Source organism: Bombina bombina, chromosome 5, assembly GCF_027579735.1.
Source record: "Bombina bombina isolate aBomBom1 chromosome 5, aBomBom1.pri, whole genome shotgun sequence".
Classification (NCBI taxonomy): Eukaryota; Metazoa; Chordata; class Amphibia; order Anura; family Bombinatoridae; genus Bombina; species Bombina bombina.
Genome location: NC_069503.1, coordinates 987,546,801 through 987,567,642, shown reverse-complemented (window position 1 = coordinate 987,567,642; position 20,842 = coordinate 987,546,801). Strand labels below are relative to the sequence as shown.

At 39.3% G+C, this 20,842-nt stretch overlaps 1 long non-coding RNA gene across 1 annotated transcript in view; it reads right to left on the bottom strand.

The window, feature by feature from the left end:
* Nucleotides 1–679: 679 nt before the first annotated feature.
* Nucleotides 680–20,842, bottom strand: part of LOC128659596 (uncharacterized) — a 40,721-nt gene continuing 20,558 nt past the window's right edge. Inside the window, exon 2 of the long non-coding RNA XR_008402437.1 lies at nt 680–906. This is a non-coding gene — a long non-coding RNA (uncharacterized LOC128659596). The remainder of the gene's footprint in view (nt 907–20,842) is intronic.

Here is a 20,842-nt window from a genome sequence, read left to right as displayed (position 1 = left end):
TTTCCCAGAGAGCAGTGCAGACTTCACAGGGGTTGAACTCACTGAATAATAAAAGTGGAGCAAGTCTCAGAGAGATGACTCCCATAGAAAGTAATGAATCTCTCTGGGATACAAAATTTCACATGGGAGAAAGAAGGTAACTGAAGAATATATGGGGGCTGATATAAAGGCTCATTTTGCATTAACTTGCTTTTGTATATATTTAGTATATATTACTTTTTAGGTAGTTAAAATAAGTGTACTTTCAATTTTGAGAGGACGTCACCTGCATACCGTTGGCAAGACAAATCAGTGAGACCAGCTTGTTTAACGTGACATGAAACCAAAATTTTCTTTCATGAGTCAGATAGAACATGCGATTTTAAACAACTTTCCAATTTGTTTCGATTATCTAAATTGCTACATTCTCTTGCTATCCTTAGTTGAAAAGCAAATCTAGAGCAAGGCATTTCTGGGAACTAGCTGCTGATTGGTGGCTGCACAAAAAATCCTCTTTTCATTGACTCACCAGATGTCTTCACATAGCTCCCAGTAGTGCATAGTTGCTACTTCATAAAAGGATTAAGCAAATTGGATAAAAGAAGTAAAAAGAAGTAAATTGGAAAGTTGTTTAAAATTCGGATTATTATAGCCTTGGTGTATAAATAATCTAGATTTTATTAAAGACAGGAGATGAATATTTTGCATCAAATCTTTACTGAATTCCAAACCGCAACAGAACAGAAAAAATTTGCATAAAGTTGCAACAATACTGCATCAATCAGCACCAAGGCATAGTATAAGAGTCCAAAACAACACAGGAACGTCCTCTTTTCTTTGAGATGAAGACACAGGAACTAAGGAAACATTCATCAATGATCAACCACAGATGACAATGGTAATAGAAATCCGGAGCGAAGTATCACACTGTAAAACAAAGAAAAAAACAAATAACCACTGCTCCTTATTTTATTCAGCATGTATAAACAGACATGCAAATGATATATATAAAGAATACATATACAATTTATTTATTTATTTATTTTAATATAGGGAGGGAAATGACAAGGTTAGTAAAAATATTCGCCTCCTGTCTTTAATAAAATCTAGATTATTTATACACCAAGGCTATAATAATCCGAATTTTATAGCAAGACAGGAGGCTTCATATTTTGCATATTTATTTTATTATTTTTTTAAATCAAAGTTTTTTATTAAGGTATTTAGCGTTACAACATTCTCTGCAAGGCAACATATAAATACATTGCAAAGTACATTGCCAAACTTTTGACAAGATGACATTGAGAAAAGAAAACGAGATAGACTAGAAGAATAACCCCATGGTTAACATATCTAAAAACAAAACTTACAATTCTTGGGAATTATTATACATCAACCCGTCGCAATTATCAATGCAAATCTTAATATGCATAAGATTTTATGATACCTAATTTTCTATGAATATACAAATAAGTATCACTCCCTAATGAAGTAGTTCACCTAGTAGGACGATATCTGACATGAAATTATAAGGAATGAAGAAGAAGCTTTATTTGTAAATGAGGGGAATAAAGACAAGTTGTAATTATTGGTGGATTACAATTAAAGAGTTATTAATCGTTATAATAAAGCTAATCGAAATAATTGTAATGAAATTGACACATTATCACCTTAACTTCTATGCTAAGAATCATTTTGGGATATACACCCACAATAAAGGGGTAGAGAGTGACATTTTGGTAATCTTGGAAGGAGGAGGAGGGGGAGGGTGGAAATGGGAATAAACATAAGGGAAGTGAAAACATTTTTATTATACCACAGGGGAAAAACTGAGTAGGCCTTTATTTTTGAAGTTAATCTACAAAGAGCTCTGACCATTGTTCCCAGATGTTCAGGTAAAAGTCAGTCTTGTCCAAAAAAGTTAAAAACGTAAGATTCAATTTTCTTAATAAACTTAATGAGATCTATAACCCTCTGGAGAGAAGGAGGAAGTGTATGTTTCCATTCTCTAGCTATTGTTAATTTAACCACTGTAAAAAAGTAAATGATAACAATTTTCCTTGGGAGAGTCATTTATGGAATTTGTAAATGTAGTAGCCCTATCTCTGATGTTAGAGGCAGATTATAATTTAGGTCCCTCAAGATTCCAAAACATGCTCTCCAAAGAGGTCTAAGTCTTGGGCAGTCCCACCACACATGAATCCATGAACCAACCTGTCCACATTCTCTCCAACAAAGAGGTGACACATTGTTAAATATTTGATGGAGGCGTTTAGGCACTAAGTGCCATCTTATTATAATTTTGTAGTGTGTTTCCCAAAGGGTGGAGCAATAAAGATATTTTTTGGCAACCATAATTTCTCTGAACTAGGCCTTGGTGTCTACTACCATACCTAGGTCTCTCTCCCATGCTATATGCGCATTACTTTTAACTAAGTTAGTCATTCGTCAATATAGAATAGGTAAAGGATAGCAGTCCTCTAGGCTTGCGATCTCTTAGCCAACAAATTTCCTAAATGGTTCTATCTCTAATTTGTCCTTTCATAAATCCCCAGTTACGTGTAAAGCTAAAAAATCTAGAGATCTCAAAATGAAACCTGTCCAGAACCGAATATCTCTCTATAAAGATTTGAGGGGTAATCCACTCCTCATTTTCTAGTAAATCTCTCAACATTAAGTTCCCCATATTTACCCAAAACCCTATATGGGTTTCTTGAAGACAAAAAATTATACTCCCTACAGTGTGCGTGGTTGTGGAGCTATATTATGTCGATGTCTGTATTTATCCCAAAAGATAAATGTGTCAACCATTACCGGAAGGTCTATACCAACTCAGCTCCTGTAATACGATCCAAATAAGGTCCAAGAATCTCATATTAGTCGTATTAAATCTTTTTCTACTTCTTGCCACCTAAGGGAGGGATCTACGGTGCTCCATCCTAGGATGTGTGTGAGTCTGGAGGCATCATGATAAATTAAGATATTTGGTAAAGCTAATCCTCCCTGTTTGATTGCTTTCTGTAGTATGTGTCTAGATACTCGCGGTCTTTTACCCCTCCAAATATATGAGGACACCAATCCTTGTAGTTTATTAAGTATTACTATTAAGTATGACTCTAGGTATCTAAAGAGGAATACAGCGAAACAGATAGGTAATGTTTGGCTTAAATTACAATTTATTTGCTGCAATCAACCCAGACCAAGAAAACTCCCTAGAGTCAAGAAGTAACCGAAACCCTGGCAATCTATCTATAAAGTTCTTAGATATAATCATTGACAAATCCGGACTAAGGTACACTCCCAAATGTTTAATACTGTCTTTAGTCCAACAGAAACTATAGTCCCTCTTGAGACACTTAACATCTACTTCTGGAATTCCCAAAGGTAAGGCCTCGGTCTGATACATTTAATTTGTAATAACTAATGGCTCCAAACTGTCTAATTAAGTCCATAAGAACCGATAGTGAGGTCTGAGGGGAGGTTAGTAAAAGGGTAACATTGTCTGCAAAAAGTGCTAATTTATGTTTTGAATCTCTAAAGTCAATCCCCCTTATTAAATCTTCTGTCCTAATTGCTTGTGCCAGAGGTTCTATCGCTAAGGCAAAGAACAGGGGTGACAATGGGCACCCCTATCTAGTGCCATTAGTGATGTTAAATCTACCCCTCTAACTGTGGCTGAAGGGCACGAGTACAAGGCACCTACTGCAGTGATAAACTGATCTGGGATCTTGAAGAACCTCAAAGTTTCCCATAAATATTCCCACCTCACCCTTCTCTGCGTTTGTATTAATCATCTCATGTTGTCTGGCCCCTCTCTTCCAGGGATAAACCCCACCTGATCACCATGTTTTATAGAGGGGATGGCCTTTGCTAAGTGGTTTGCCAAAACTTTGGAATCAATCTTTGTATCTATATTAGGGAAATGGGTCTATAGCTACCACATTCCTTTGAATCTTTATCTGGCTTTAGTAGCGTTATTATAGAAGCTTCTAAGAATTCTAGGGTAAACTTTCCAGAGTGCATAATTTTGTTAAAACATCTTTGTAATATAGGGTTCAGTATAGTTTGAAAACATATTTTGCATTTTTAACGCACAGAAAAAAAAAACATCAGCAGCATGAGGAATTGGTTTAAAGTAAAAGCAAGAAAAAGTAGAAGCAGAGGCCCAATCTGCAGCCTTCAAAATGTCTTGAAGCTGACTACTGGACAAAAGGGCTTTGGAAGCCGCTGCTCCTCTTACCGAATAAACTCCGAAAGACAAATCTATGCCCGCTGAGGACATAAGCCAACAAACCCATCTGACAAGAGAAGAAGAAGAAATCAGTCTAAATGGAGGAACATAAGAAACAAGAATTTGAGCCTATTGAGCAGAGCGAGACATTTCGGTTCTAGCCAAACAGGCTTAAGACAAAAAGCCACACAGATACTGAAATTGTCAGGAAAATAATGGTAGAAAATGGAAGAAGCTCTTAGGGCGACAAGAGAGCTAGAGCAAGGATGCTGACTTGGATTCGAACTCACAACCTTCCATTCTAGAAGCATCGATCTAACCACTAGGCCACGCCAGCATGCACTGACAAAAGAAACACCCTCCAGAGAAAAGGAGAGGCCTTCGATGTCTAAAGCGCGAATATCAGAGATTCTCTGAAAGGAGACTAAACATAGCAACATGGCCAGATAAGCAGCCAGCTGTTTCAGGGAGAGGTCCTCATTAGGAGGCCAGGAGCAAAGAAAATTGAAGACGATGGAAACATCCCACAGGTGAGAATATCAAGAAAGAGGAAGACGTTTCAAACTAATGGCCCTCAAAATGTGACAAACCAACGGGTGTTTGCCCACGGGAATACCCTCAATTGGGGGGTGCCCTGCTGAAACGACTGAGCGTACTACATAATGGAGCTATAAACTTTCTCTTGAGAGAAAAAACTTCATCTGGAAATGAACAATTAAATTTGGAGGAGCTAGAAAATGATCAGCTAGTCTGCTATTGCACCAATGAACCCATTCCGCCCAGGCTGAAATGTAACACTTTTGAGTGCCTGAGGCCCAAGACTCGCACAGGAGTAAATGAGCGTCTCGAGAAAGGCCCTTGGAAGACCAGGATCCCCTGAAATCTGCCAGGTTAGCAGGGGGAGATGACCCTGGAGGATGAGCGAGACCTTTCGAATCTAGTAGAAGGGTTCCGGGGAAGTAGAAGAGGTGGAGAAATGGTCATCTCCAAAAGGAAAGGAAACCAGGGATGCATAGGCCAAAATAGGTGATGATAGTCAGGCAACACCTGGCTTTCCGTACTATCCAAAGAGATCTCAAAATGAGAGCAAACGATGGGAATGCATAAGCTCCCATGAGGAGCCAGGGTTGGAGGAAGGCATCCGAGGCCTCGCTCCCCGGATGTGGAAGCCAACTGAAGTACCGGGGAAGTTAATGGTTGGTATGGGAGGCAAACAGTTCTAGGAAAAAGGGACCGAAGAATTTCTGAATAGAAAGAAAAAACTGGGCGAAAAAGACGCCAATTGCTGGAATCTCTCCAAAAGCGAGAGAACCAATCCACTACCGTATTGGTGATACCGGGAATGTAATGCGCCTGGAGGGAGATGTTGCGGGAAACGTAAAACCGATAAAGGTCAGAGGCCAGATCTGATAAGGCCTTGAATTTGCTATCGCCCAGGCGGTTGATGTATTGTACAACCGAGATGTTGTCCATCCGAAGAAGAATTAAACAGTCTGTGAATTGTTTTGAAAAACATTGGATCGCAAAAGATCCTGCCAACAGCTCTAGACAGTTGATGTGGAGGGAGCTTTCTTGAAAGGTCCAATTGAATCTTCTCAATTGAGGTGAAAGTGGAGACAATGTCTCATAATTTGTAGGAAGGGGTCCCCAAAAAAGGAGCCCGCTTTTGCTACTGCCAAGACCGCCAACCTGGGATTGCTACGCAAGAGGGCTAGGGGAACATTTGTATTGCCCAAAAAACAAAAGGTTCGGAAGGCCCATTCTCGAATAGAGAAAAGGGCCTCATCAGTGAGGTGCAGGATCTGAGCCAGGGGGCCAGAGATATCAAGTAATTTATCCTGCACCCCTCTGAGTGCACTATCCATACCCCTCCCGGGGTCTCTGCCCTTTCTAGTGAGAAAAGTGGCTAATTTAGCGCCAAATTCTGGAGCTTGGGGCTAAAGATCGGATTTGCCGCAGGATCCACCAAATCATCTTCTGGCTCCCTATGGCTCGCCGAAGGGACAGACGTGTTGGAATGGGAAACAGAGGGATCGATATCCTGATCAGATTGGTCCTCTGTTTCCCACACCAAGATACAATTGTCAGAGTCTGAGCTCTGATGCCCCTGGGGGTAGAGGGTTCTTCAGACCCTTTTTACCTCTGGGGAGGAGGTTCTATCACCCCTATGTGAAATGCCCGGGGTAGGGGCGTGAGGCCTATGGGCCGGAGCTTTGCCCTTATGAGGTGCTGGACGGGGTCTTGCGGGGTCTGGGTGGTTCTGGTCTGAATAGGAGGAATCAGACAAAGAAGGGATTGCTTTAAAGCATGCAGAAATGAGGTTACGATCCGCCTCCAATGGAGGAGGTTGATTCTGTTTAAAGCCATTAAATGTGCAGCTGCTGCCAGATTTGAACCCACAACCTTTTGCTTGCAAGCACATTGTACTAACCATTAACCCACAAGTGAATCTGTTTTTTAAAAGGGACACTCTAGCCAAAACTGAAATCCACGTGGATGCATTTCAGTCTTACATAGAAGCATTCTTAACGAAATATTTCCCTTTTAACCTAAAGGGAGAGGTGGGAAAGAACTGGAGGCGATAATCCACAAACCTAAATCCTAATAAACCTAAGTATAGGATAAGGTAGTGCCTAATGCCAAGATATAGTTTAAATTTTAGAAGAGAAAAAGAACAGAGGCATTATTATGGCACACTTGGGGGGATTGTCATCTCATATATGTAGGGTAAGTGAGTTCATTGTGTAGAAAAATGAAATTATTTAAAACAACGTTTATTATATACATTAATAAAATAATCCCAGTGTTGTGGACCATGCCACTTTTAATAAAAATGTTTCATCAAGTTGTATTATAAACGAAAAGAAAAAAATATAAGTATAAAATAAAATAGCACTGGATGCTCTCTAGTAAAGGAGCAACCTCCTATAAGTCACAAAATTAAGAAAAATTGTTTTATAAGGGGAAATAACTACAACTTTGCTGTAAATTCTATGTAAGCGTAACTGCAGCGGGCACAGAGGGCTCACACTTTATCAGCCAATCAGATTGAGCTTGCATTCTATTGGCTGATCGGAACAGCCAATAGAATGCGAGCTCAATCTGATTGGCTGATTGGATCAGCCAATCGGATTGAACTTGAATCTGATTGGCTGATTGAATCAGCCAATCAGATTTTCTTACCTTAATTCCGATTGGCTGATAGAATCCTATCAGCCAATCGGAATTCGACGGACGCCATCTTGGATGACGTCATTTAAAGGAAACTTCATTCGTCGTTCAGTCGTCGGGCCAGCTGGATGTTCCGCGTCGGAGGGCTGAAGAAAGAAGATTGAAGACGCCGCTTGGAGGAAAACTTCGCCCCGATGGAGGACCTCTTCTTTGCCGCTTGGATGAAGACATCTCCGGGATGGAAGACTTCTTCTTTGCCGCTTGGATGAAGACATCGCCAGATGGAAGACTTCTTCTTTGTAGCTTGGATGAATACATCGCCTGGATTGGATGAAGAGTTTGGCCCGGCTGGGTGAAGACAACTCAAGGTAGGGAGATCTTCTGGGGCTTAGTGTTAGGTTTTTGTAAGGGGGGTTTTGGTGGGTTTAGAGTAGGGGTATGTGGGTGGTGGGTTTTAATGTTGGGGGGTGGTATTGTGTTTTTTTTTTTACAGGCAAAAGAGCTGTTTACTTTGGGGCATGCCCCGCAAAAAGCCCTTTTAAGGGCTGGTAAAAGAGCTGGTTAATTTTTAATTTAGAATAGGGTAGGGCATTTTTTATTTTGGGGGGCTTTATTATTTTATTAGTGGGCTTAGAATAGGTGTAATTAGCTTAAAATTCTTGTAATCTTTTTTATTTTTTGTAATTTAGTGTTTGTTTTTTTTGTAATTTAGTTTAGTGTATTTAATTGTATTTTAGTTTAGAGATTTGTAGTTTATTTAATTTATTGATAGTGTAGGTGTATTTGTAACTTAGGTTAGGATTTATTTTACAGGTAAATTGGTAATTATTTTAACTAGGTAGCTATTAAATAGTTATTAACTATTAATAGCTATGGTACCTAGTTAAAATAAATACCAAGTTACCTGTAAAATAAATATAAACCCTAAAATAGCTACAATGTAATTATTAATTATATTGTAGCTATCTTAGGGTTTATTTTATAGGTAAGTATTTAGATTTAAATAGGAATATTTTAATTTATAATATTAATATTAATTAGATTTATTTTAATAAGAATTTAGTTAGGGGTGTTAGAGTTAGATAGGGTTATTATACTTAATATATATATATATATATATATATATATATATATATATATATATATATATATATATATATATATATATATAATAACTATATTAACTATATTAACCCTAATATAATTAGGTGGCGGCGGTATAGTGGGATTAGATTAGGGGGTAATGTATTCAATATAGGTGGCGGCGGTGTAGGGGGATTAGATTAGGGGGTAATATATTTATTATAGGTGGCGGCAGTGTAGGGGGATTTAGATTAGATGCAAAAGAGCTGATTACTTTGTGACAAAGCCCCGCAAAAAGCCCTTTTAAGGGCTGGTAAAAGAGCTGATTACTTTAGGGCAATGGCCCGCAAAAAGCCCTTTTAAGGGCTGGCAATAGAGCTGTTTACTTTGGGGTAATGCCCCACAAAAAGCCCTTTTCAGGGCTATTTGTAGAGTTAGACTTAGGTTTAGTGGTAGGGATAGTTTAGTATTTTAGGGGTTAATTAATTTAATATAGGTGGAGGTGGTATAGGGGGATTAGATTAGGGGTTAATTAATGTAATATAGCTGGCGGCGGTGTAGGGGGATTAAATTAGGGGTTAATAATTTTAATATAGCTGGTGGCGGGGTAGGAGCTCACATTAGGGGGTAGTTAATATAGGTGGCGGCGGTGTAAGGGGCTCACATTAGGGGGTAGATAATGTAGATGGGGGCAGTGTAAGGGGCTCACATTAGGGGGTAGATAATGTAGATGGCAGCGGTGTAAGGGGCTCACATTAGGGGGTAGATAATGTAGATGGCGGCGGTGTAGGGGCTCACAGGGGGTAGATAATGTAGATGGCGGCGGTGTAAGGAGCTCACATTAGGGGGTAGATAATGTAGATGGCGGTGGTGTAGGGGGCTCACATTAGGGGGATACACATTTAATGTAGGTGGCGGCGGGGTCCGGGAGTGGCGGTTTAGGGGTTAAATACTTTATTAGTGATTGCGGCGGGGGATCGCGGTTGACAGGTAGATAGACATTGCGCATGCGTTAGGTGTTAGGTTTTATTTAGCAGCTAGTTTAGGGAGTTACGGGGCTCCAATAGACAGCGTAAGGCTTACTACGCTTGCAATTTGTGGCGAGGTGAAAATGGAGTAGAATTTCTCAATTTTCACCACGTAAGTCCTTACGCTGTATATTGGATACCAAACTGCGCTGGTTTGGTATACCTGTCTATGGGCTAAAAAACTGCGGCCGAAGGCAGAAATATACGAGCGTAACTTCTAGGTTACGCCGTATATGTGATACCAAGCCAGCGCAAAATTTGGAGTCGCCGGCTTTTGCGGGCGACGCTGCATATCGGATCGGGCCCCTGATGTACAAGATATACCTGTGAATTTATAAGAATTTATTGCTGATTCTATTCAGAAGGCTTTGTCTGCCATTCCATCTTCTAATAAATGTAAAGGTCTTTTAAAACTTCTCATAAAGTTGATGACATTTCAAATGACCGACAACATACTGAATTATCCTCCTCTGATGAGGATCTATCTGATTCAGAAGATCCTTCCTCAGATATTGACACTCACAAATCTACTTATTTATTTAAAATGGAGTACATTCGTTCTTTGTTAAAGAAGTATTGATTATATTGGATATTGAGGAGACTAGTCTTCTTGATATTAAAACTAGTAAACGTTTAAATTCTGTTTATAAACCTCCTGTGGTTATTCCAGAGGTTTTTCCAGTTCCTGGTGCTATTTCTGATATGATTTCTAAGGAATGGAATAGGCCTGGTACTTCTTTTATTCCTTCTTTAAAGGTTTTTTAAAAAAGAATTGTATCCTTTGCCAGCAGTTACATTGGAGTTTTGGGAAAAGATCCCCAAAGGTAATGGGGCTCTCTTTACTCTTGCTTAGCGTACTACTATTCCTATGGAAGATAGTACTTCTTTTTTAAGATCCTTTAGATAGGAAATTTGAATCTTATCTAAAGAAATCCTATTTTTAGTCGGGTCATCTTCTCAGGCCTGCATTTTCTTTGGCTGATGTTGCAGCTGCATCAACTTTTTGGTTGGAAATTAGCACCACAAGAATTGGATTATGATTTATTTAGCATTGTTCGCTTGCTTCAACATGCTAATCAGTTTATTTGTGATGCCATTTTTTTCATCAAAATTGATGTTAAATCTATGTATTTAGCTATTTTAGCTAGAAGAGCTTTGTGGCTTAAATCTTGGAATACTGACATGACTTCTAAGTACAGATTGCTATCTCTTTTTTCCAAGGTAATAAGTTATTTGGTTCTCAGTTGAATTTGATTATTTCAACTGTTACTGGGGGAAGGGAGTTTTTGCCTTAGGATAAGACTTAAAGGGACACTAACCCAAAAAAATTCTTTCATGATTCAGGTAGATAATACAATTTTAAACAATATTCCAATTTACTTCTATTATATAAGTTGCTGCATTCTTTAGATATCCTTAGTGGAAGGAATAGCAATGCACATTGGTGAGCCAATCACACGAGGCATCATTGTGCAGCCACCTATCAGCAGCTATTGAGCCCATCTAGATATGCTTTTCAGCAAAGGATATCAAGAAATTGAAGCAAATTAGGTAATTGAAGTAAATTAGAAAGTTGCTTAATATTGTATGCTCTTTCTAAATCACAAAATAAAAAATATGGGTTTCATGTCCCTTTAAGGGTAAATCTAAAGCTTCTAACCATTTTCATTCCTTTCGACTAAATAAGGAACAGAAACCTTGTCCTTCCCCCAAGGAATCTGTTTCCAATTGGAAATTTTCTTCAAATTGGATAAATCCAAGCCTTTTAAGGAACCAAAGCCAGCCCCTAAGTCCGCATGTAGGTGCGGCCCTCATTCCAGCTCAGCTAGTAGGGGGCAGATTAAGATTTCTCAGGGGTACCGAATAGGATTCAGAGTAAGACCTCCTGTGAGAAGATATTTTCTCTCACGCATTCCAGCAAAAATTTTTCTCTGTTTCCGTATTTGGACGATTTCTTGGTATTAGCTCAGTCTTTATATTCTGCAGAATCTTACACAAATCAACTAGTATTGTTTCTTCAAAAATATGGTTGGAGGATCAATTTACTAAAACGTTATTTGATTCCTCAGACAAGGGTCACCTTTTTAGGTTTCCAGATAGATTCAGTGTCCATGACTCTGTCTCTAACAGACAAGAGACATTTTGAATTGGTTGCTGCCTGTCGGAACCTTCAGTCTCAGTCATTCCCTTCAGTAGCTATGTGCATGGAAGTTTTAGGTCTCACGACTGCAGCATCGGACGCGATCCCCTTTTTGCTTGTTTTCATATGAGACCTCTCCAGCTTTGTGTGCTGAACCAATGGTGCAGGGTTTTTTCAAGGATATCACAATTTATATCCTTAAATCCCAATGTTTGACTATCTCTGACTTGGTGGTTAAATCACCATTGTATAGTTCTAGGGGCCTGTTTTGTTTGTCCAACCTGGACTGTGATTTCAACAGATGCGAGTCTTTCAGGTTGGGGAGTTGTTTGGGGATCTCTGACAGTGCAAGGGGTTTGGAAATCTCAAGAGGCGAGATTACCAATCAATATTTTGGAACTCTGTGCGATTTTCAGGGCTCTTCAGATTTGGCCTCTGTTGAAGAGAGAACCGTTCATTTGTTGTCAGACAGACAATATCACTTGTGGCATTTGTCAATCATCAGGATGGGACTCATAGTCCTAAAGCTATTAAAGTATCTCGGATACTTGCTTGGGCGGATTCCAGCTCCTGTCTAAATTTCTGTGGTTCATATCCCAGGTATAGACAATTGGGAAGCGGATTATTTCAGTCGTCATATTTTACATAGTAGTCCCTCCATCCAGATGTGTTTTCTCAGGTTGTTCAGATGTGGGGTCTTTCAGAAATAGATCTGATGGCTTCTCATCTAAACAAGGAATTTCCCAGGTATCTGTTCAGGTCCAGGGATCCTCAGGCGCAAGCAGTGGATGCGTTGACACTTCCTTGGTGTTATCAACCTGCTTATATTTTTCCCACCTTTAGTTTTTCTTCCAAGAGTGATCTTCAAAATCATCATGGAGCAATTGTTTGTGCTACTGGTGGCTCCAGCATGGCCTCACGGGTTTTGGTATGCGGATTTTGTTTGGATATCCAGTTGCCAACCTTGGCCACTTCCATAAAGGCCAGACCTTGTTTCAAGTTTCGTTTTTTTCCATCAGGATTTCAAATCTTTAAATCTGAGGATATGGAAATTGAATGCTTAGTGCTTAGTCATAGAGGTTTCTCTGACTTTGTGATTAATACTATGTTGCAGGCTCGTAAATCTGTTTCTAGAAAGATTTATTATCGAGTTTGGAAGACTTACATTTCATGGTGTTTCTCTCATATATTCTCTTGGCATTCTTTTAGAATTCCTAGAATTTTACAGTTTCTTCAGGATAGTTTGGATAAGGGTTTGTCTGCAAGTTCCTTGAAGGGACAAATCTCTGCTCTTTCTGTTTTATTTCACAGGAAGATTGCTAAGCTTCCTGATATTCACTGTTTTGTTCAGGCTCTGGTTCATATCACGCTTGTGATTAAATCAATATCTCCTTCTTGGAGTTTTAATATGGTTTTAAAGGCTTTACAGGCTCCTCCATTTGAGCCTATGCATTCTTTGGACATTTAAATACTTTCTTGGAAAGTGTTGTTTCTTTTGGCCATCTCTTCTGCTAGAAGAGTTTCTGAATTATTTGCTCTCTCTTGTGAATATCCTTTCTGATTTTTTCATCAGGATAAGGCAGTTTTGCGGACTTCATTTAAATTTTTATCTAAGGTTGTGAATTCTAACAACATTAATGGAGAAATTGTTGTCCTTTCCTTGTGTCCTAATTCTAAAAATTATTTGGAGAGTTCCTTAGATTCTTTGGATGTGGTGAGAGCTCTGAAATATTATGTTGAAGCTACTTAAGATTTCAGGAAGACTTCTAGTCTATTTGTTATCCTTTCTGGTTCCAAGAAAGGTCAGAAGGCTTTAGCCTTTTCTTTGGCATCGAGGTTAAAGCTTTTGACTCATCACGCTTATTTGGAGTCGGGTCAGGCCCTGCCTCAGAGAATTACAGCTCATTCTACTAGGTCAGTCTCCACTTCGTGGGCTTTTAAGAATGAAGCTTCAGTTGATCAGATTTGCAAAGCAGCAACTTGGTCTTCTTTGCATACATTTACTAAATTCTACCATTTTGATGTATTTACTTCTTCGAAAGCAGTTTTTGGTAGAAAAGTTCTTCAGGCAGCTGTTTCAGTTTGATTCTTCTGCTTATGATTTAATTTTTTTCCTTTCATTTATGAGAATAAACTTATATTTGAGTTGTGGATTAATTTTTTTCAGCGAAATGGCTGTTTTTATTTTATCCCTCCCTCTCTAGTAACTCTTGCGTGGAGTTCCACTTCTTGGGTATTGCTATCCCAAACATCACTAGCTCATGGACTCTTGCCAATTATATGAAAGAAAACATAATTTATGTAAGAACTTACCTGATAAATTAATTTCTTTCATATTGGCAAGAGTCCATGAGGCCCACCCCTTTTTTATGGTGGTTATGATTTTTTTGTATAAAGCACAATTATTTCCAAATTCCTTTGTTGATGCTTTTTACTCCTTTCTTTTTCACCCCACTACTTCGCTATTCGTTAAACTGAATTGTGGGTGTGGTGAGGGGTGTATTTATGGGCATTTTGAGGTTTTGGAAACTTTGCCCCTCCTGGTGGGATTGTATATCCCATACGTCACTAGCTCATGGACTCTTGCCAATATGAAAGAAATGAATTTATCAGGTAAGTTCTTACATAAATTATGGCCTAGATTTGGAGTTTGGCGGTAGCCGTGAAAACCAGCGTTAGAGGCTCCTAACGCTGGTTTTAGGCTACCGCCGGTAGTTGGAGTCAGTCAAAAAAGGGTCTAACACTCACTTTTCAGCCGCGACTTTTCCATACCGCAGATCCCCTTACGTCAATTGCGTATCCTATCTTTTCAATGGGATCTTTCTAACTCCGGTATTTAGAGTCGTGGCTGAAGTGAGCGTTAGAAATCTAACGACCAAACTCCAGCCGCAGAAAAAAGTCAGTAGTTAAGAGCTTTCTGGGCTAACGCCGGTTCATAAAGCTCTTAACTACTGTGCCCTAAAGTACAATAACACCCATAAACTACCTATGCACCCCTAAACCGAGGTCCCCCCACATCGCCGCCACTCGATTCAATTTTTTTAACCCCTAATCTGCCGACCGCCACCTACGTTATACTTATGTACCCCTAATCTGCTGCCCCTAACCCCTATATTATATTTATTAACCCCTAATCTGCCCCCTAATCTGCCCCCCACAACGTCACCGCCAGCTACCTACACTTATTAACCCCTAATCTGTTAAGTGTAACCCTAACACTAACACCCCCCTAACTTAAATATCATTTAAATCTAACGAAATTAATTATCTCTTATTAAATAAATTATTCCTATTTAAAGCTAAATACTTACCTGTAAAATAAATCCTAATATAGCTACAATAGCTACAATATAAATTATAATTATATTATAGCTATTTTAGGATTAATATTTATTTTACAGGCAACTTTTTATTTATTTTAACCAGGTACAATAGCTATTAAATAGTTAAGAACTATTTAATAGCTACCTAGTTAAAATAATTACAAAATTACCTGTAAAATAAAGCCTAACCTAAGTTACAATTAAACCTAACACTACACTATCAATAAATAAATTAAATAAAATACCTACAATTAAACCTAACACTACACTATCAATAAATGAATTAAATACAATGCCTACAAATAACTACAATGAAATAAACTAACTAAAGTACAAAAAATAAAAAAGAACTAAGTTACAAAAAATAAAAAAATATTTACAAACATAAGAAAAATATTACAACAATTTTAAACTAATTACACCTACTCTAAGCCCCCTAATAAAATAACAAAGCCCCCCAAAATAAAAAATGCCCTACCCTATTCTAAATTACCAAAGTTCAAAGCTCTTTTACCTTACCAGCCCTGAACAGGGCCCTTTGCGGGGCATGCCCCAAGAAATTCAGCTCTTTTTCCTGTAAAAAAACACATACAATACCCCCCCCAACATTACAACCCACCACCCACATACCCCTAATCTAACCCAAACCCCCCTTAAATAAACCTAAAACTAAGCCCCTGAAGATCTTCCTACCTTGTCTTCACCTCACCGGGTATCACACCGATCTGTCCTGGCTCCGATATCTTCATCTAAGCCCAAGCGGGGGCTAGACATCCATCATCCAACGGCTGAAGAAGCCCAGAAGAGGCTCCAAAGTCTTCATCCTATCCGGGAAGAAGAGTAGATCCGGACCGGCAACTATCTTCTTCCAAGCGGCATCTTCTATCTTCATCCGATGAGGACCGGCTCCATCTTGAAGACCTCCACTGCGGACCCATCTTCTTCCGACGACGACTTCCCGACGAATGACGGTTCCTTTAAGGGACGTCATCCAAGATGGTGTCCCTTGAATTCCGATTGGCTGATAGGATTCTATCAGCCAATCGGAATTAAGGTAGGAAAATTCTGATTGGCTGATGGAATCAGCCAATCAGAATCAAGTTCAATCCGATTGGCTGATTCAATCAGCCAATCAGATTGAGCTCGCATTCTATTGGCTGTTCCGATCAGCCAATAGAATGCAAGCTCAATCTGATTGGCTGATAGAATCAAGTTCGATCCGATCAGCCAATCAGATTGAGCTCGCATTCTATTGGCTGATCGGAACAGCCAATAGAATGCAAGCTCAATCTGATTGGCTGATTGAATCAGCCAATCGGATTGAACTTGATTCTGATTGGCTGATTCCATCAGCCAATCAGAATTTTCCTACCTTAATTCCGATTGGCTGATAGAATCCTATCAGCCAATCGGAATTCAAGGGACGCCATCTTGGATGACGTCCCTTAAAGGAACCGTCATTCGTCGGGAAGTCGTCGTCGGAAGAAGATGGGTCCGCGGTGGAGGTCTTCAAGATGGAGCCGGTCCTCATCGGATGAAGATAGAAGATGCCGCTTGGAAGAAGATGGTTGCCGGTCCGGATCTACTCTTCTTCCCGGATAGGATGAAGACTTTGGAGCCTCTTCTGGACTTCTTCAGCCGTCGGATGATAGATGTCTAGCCCCCGCTTGGGCTTAGATGAAGATATCGGAGCCAGGACAGATCAGTGTGATACCCGGTGAGGTGAAGACAAGGTAGGAAGATCTTCAGGGGCTTAGTGTTAGGTTTATTTAAGGGGGGTTTGGGTTAGATTAGGGGTATGTGGGTGGTGGGTTGTAATGTTGGGGGGGGGGGGTATTGTATGTGTTTTTTTACAGGAAAAATAGCTGAATTTCTTGGGGCATGCCCCGCAAAGGGCCCTGTTCAGGGCTGGTAAGGTAAAAGAGCTTTGAACTTTGGTAATTTAGAATAGGGTAGGGCATTTTTTATTTTGGGGGGCTTTGTTATTTTATTAGGGGGCTTAGAGTAGGTGTAATTAGTTTAAAATTGTTGTAATATTTTTCTTATGTTTGTAAATATTTTTTTATTTTTTGTAACTTAGTTAGTTTATTTCATTGTAGTTATTTGTAGGTATTGTATTTAATTCATTTATTGATAGTGTAGTGTTAGGTTTAATTGTAACTTAGGTTAGGATTTATTTTACAGGTAATTTTGTAATTATTTTAACTAGGTAGCTATTAAATAGTTCTTAACTATTTAATAGCTATTGTACCTGGTTAAAATAAATACAAAGTTACCTGTAAAATAAATATTAATCCTAAAATAGCTATAATATAATTATAATTTATATTGTAGCTATATTAGGATTTATTTTACAGGTAAGTATTTAGCTTTAAATAGGAATAATTTATTTAATAAGAGTTAATTAATTTCGTTAGATTTAAATTATATTTAACTTAGGGGGGTGTTAGTGTTAGGGTTACACTTAGCTTTAGGGGTTAATACATTTATTAGAATAGCGGTGACCTCCAGTCGGCAGATTAGGGGTTAATGTTTGAAGTTAGGTGTCGGCGATGTTAGGGAGGGCAGATTATGGGTTAATACTATTTATTATAGGGTTAGTGAGACGGATTAGGGGTTAATAACTTTATTATAATAGCGGTGCGGTCCGGTCGGCAGATTAGGGGTTAATAAGTGTAGGCAGGTGGAGGCGACGTTGTGGGCGGCAGATTAGGGGTTAATAAATATAATATAGGGGTCAGCGGTGTTAGGGACAGCAGATTAGGGGTACATAGGGATAATGTAAGTAGCGGCGGTTTACGGAGCGGCAGATTAGGGGTTAATAATAATATGCAGGGGTCAGCGATAGCGGGGGCAGCAGAATAGGGGTTAATAAGTGTAAGGTTAGGGGTGTTTAGACTCGGGGTACATGTTAGAGTGTTAGGTGCAGACATAGGAAGTGTTTCCCCATAGCAAACAATGGGGCTGCATTAGGAGCTGAACGCGGCTTTTTTGCAGGTGTTAGGTTGTTTTTCAGCTCAAACAGCCCCTTTGTTTCCTATGGGGGAATCGTGCACGAGCACGTTTTTGAAGCTGGCCGCGTCCGTAAGCAACTCTGGTATTGAGAGTTGCAGTGGCGTTAAATATGCGGGTGGGAACCGCTACACTACAGAAAAAGGCAATCAGTTCAAAAAATGTAAAAAAAAAAATACGATCAATGAGGTGGTGGGGGTTTGTGGTGGGGGTTTGTGGTGGGGGGGGGGGGGGGGGGGGGGGTGTTTGGGGAAGCTACACTACAGAAAAAAAAAACACTAAGAAAAAAAAAAAAAAAGCCCTTTTTTGTGCAAGCTGGGTACTGGCAGACAGCTGCCAGTACCCAAGATGGCCCCCAATAAGGCAGATAGGGAAGGGTTACAGAGCTGTTTTTGGGGGGATCAGGGAGGTTGGAGGCTAAGGGGGGTCCTACACAGCAGAAGAATTATTTTTTTATTTTTTAAAAAAACCTAAACCCCCCAAAAAGCTTTTATTTTAGTACTGGCAGACTTTCTGCCAGTACTTAAGATGGCAGGGACAATTGTGGGGTGGGGGAGGGAAGGGAGCTGTTTGGGAGGGATCAGGGGGTCTGATGTGTCAGGTGGGAGGCTGATCTCTACACTAAAGCTAAAATTAACCCTGCAAGCTCCCTACAAACTTCCTAATTAACCCCTTCACTGCTAGCCATAATACACGTGTGATGCGCAGCAGCATTTTGCGGCCTTCTAATTACCAGAAAGCAACGCCAAAGTCATATATATCTGCTATTTCTGAACAAAGGGGATCCCAGAGAAGCATTTACAACCATTTGTGCCATAATTGCACAAGCTGTTTGTAAATGATTTCAGTGAGAAACCTAAAATTGTGAAAAATTTAACGTTTTTTTTTTTATTTGATCGCATTTGGCGGTGAAATGGTGGCATGAAATATACCAAAATGGGCCTAGATCAATACTTTGGGTTGTCTACTACACTACACTAAAGCTAAAATTAACCATACAAGCTCCCTACAAGCTCCCTAATTAACCCCTGCACTGCTGGGCATAATACACGTGTGGTGCGCAGCGGCATTTAGCGGCCTTCTAATTACCAAAAAGCAATGCCAAAGCCATATATGTCTGCTATTTCTGAACAAAGGGGATCCCAGAGAAGCATTTACAACCATTTGTGCCATAATTGCACAAGCTGTTTGTAAATAATTTCAGTGAGAAACCGAAAGTTTGTGAAAAAATTTGTGAAAAAGTGAACGATTTTTTGTATTTGATCGCATTTGGCGGTGAAATGGTGGCATGAAATATACCAAAATTGGCCTAGATCAATACTTTGGGATGTCTTCTAAAAAAAAATATATACATGTCCATTGATATTCAGGGATTCCTGAAAGATATTAGTGTTCCAATGTAACTAGCGCTAATTTTGAAAAAAAGTAGTTTGGAAATAGCAAAATGCTACTTGTATTTATGGCCCTATAGCTTTCAAAAAAAGCAAAGAACATGTAAATATTAGGTATTTCTAAACTCAGGACAAAATTTAGAAACTATTTAGCATGTTTTCTTTTTGGTGGTTGTAGATGTGTAACAGATTTTGGGGGTCAAAGTTAAAAAAGTGTGTTTTTTTTTCATTTTTTCCTCATATTTTATAAATTTTTTTATAGTAAATTATAAGATATGATGAAAATAATGGTATTTTTAGAAAGTTAATTTAATGGCGAGAAAAACGGTATATAATATGTGTGGGTACAGTAAATGAGTAAGAGGGAAATTACAGCTAAACACAAACACCGCAAAAATGTAAAAATAGCCTTGGTCCCAAACGGACAGAAAATGGAAAAGTGCTGTGGTCATTAAGGGGTTAATTCATCAAAATTGACATTTAACAGTTTTCTTCAAAAACTTACCTTTTAATCCGGCTCCAGCACTTTCACCGCCTGTCGCAAGCCGTTTTCCGGGGTCCAAAATGACGAATCCGGCTTCCTCCAATCACAGCGTTGTATCAGGCCAAGATTCCCCCGGGGGGGGAAGCTGTGATTGGAGGAAGCCTGATTCGTCATTTCTGACGTCTGCATAGGCTTCCAACGGCCGGGGGAATCGCTGGAGCGGCATTCAGGATTAAAAGGTAAGTTTTTTAAAGAAAACAGTGAAATGTCAATTTTGATGAATTAAAGTGCCCTTGTTTTTAATAGGTTTATTAAAAACCGGCCACTAATTCATCAAAATGGACCTTCACTTTAACCCCTTGAGTGCTAACGACGGCTCTGAGCCGTCGCAGAGTTTCTCACTCAGGTGCTAACGACGGCTCAGAGCCGTCGCTAGCACTCTCCCACCTTGAGGGAGATCTGGGGGCTCCCACCCGCTCCTACCCCGGCGATCGTGCCTGTAGACTGACAGGCATCGCCGGGGCTTCCCGTTTTGCGTGGTGACGTCACATGTAATGACGTCACCGCGCAACTTTATGTAAAAAAAGACAATTAACAATATAGGGAAAGGGGGCATGCTGCTTAGAAGCCTGTATCTCAGGCATCTAAGCAGCTACAGACCCCCATGACCCACTATTGGAAAGGTAAACTTTCCAATGGTATAAGTCTTGGGGATGAAATGAAAAGAAAAAAAGTAAAAAAAATAAAATAAACTAAAAATGTAAAATTAAAAAACCCTCAAATGTGCTTAGCACCCAGGTGGGAAAGTGCTTAGCACTCAAAGGGTTAAAGAGGAATATCTATAAACAATCTGACTTAGGCCAAAGCTGAACCTATAAAACTTATACCATAAAATTTAAGAAATCGATGTAATTAACTATTATTCTACAGCGGCTTGAAATACACTTAGGAAAGTACTCTATATATAGTCAATCAATATGTTAATAACATTTAAAAAGGA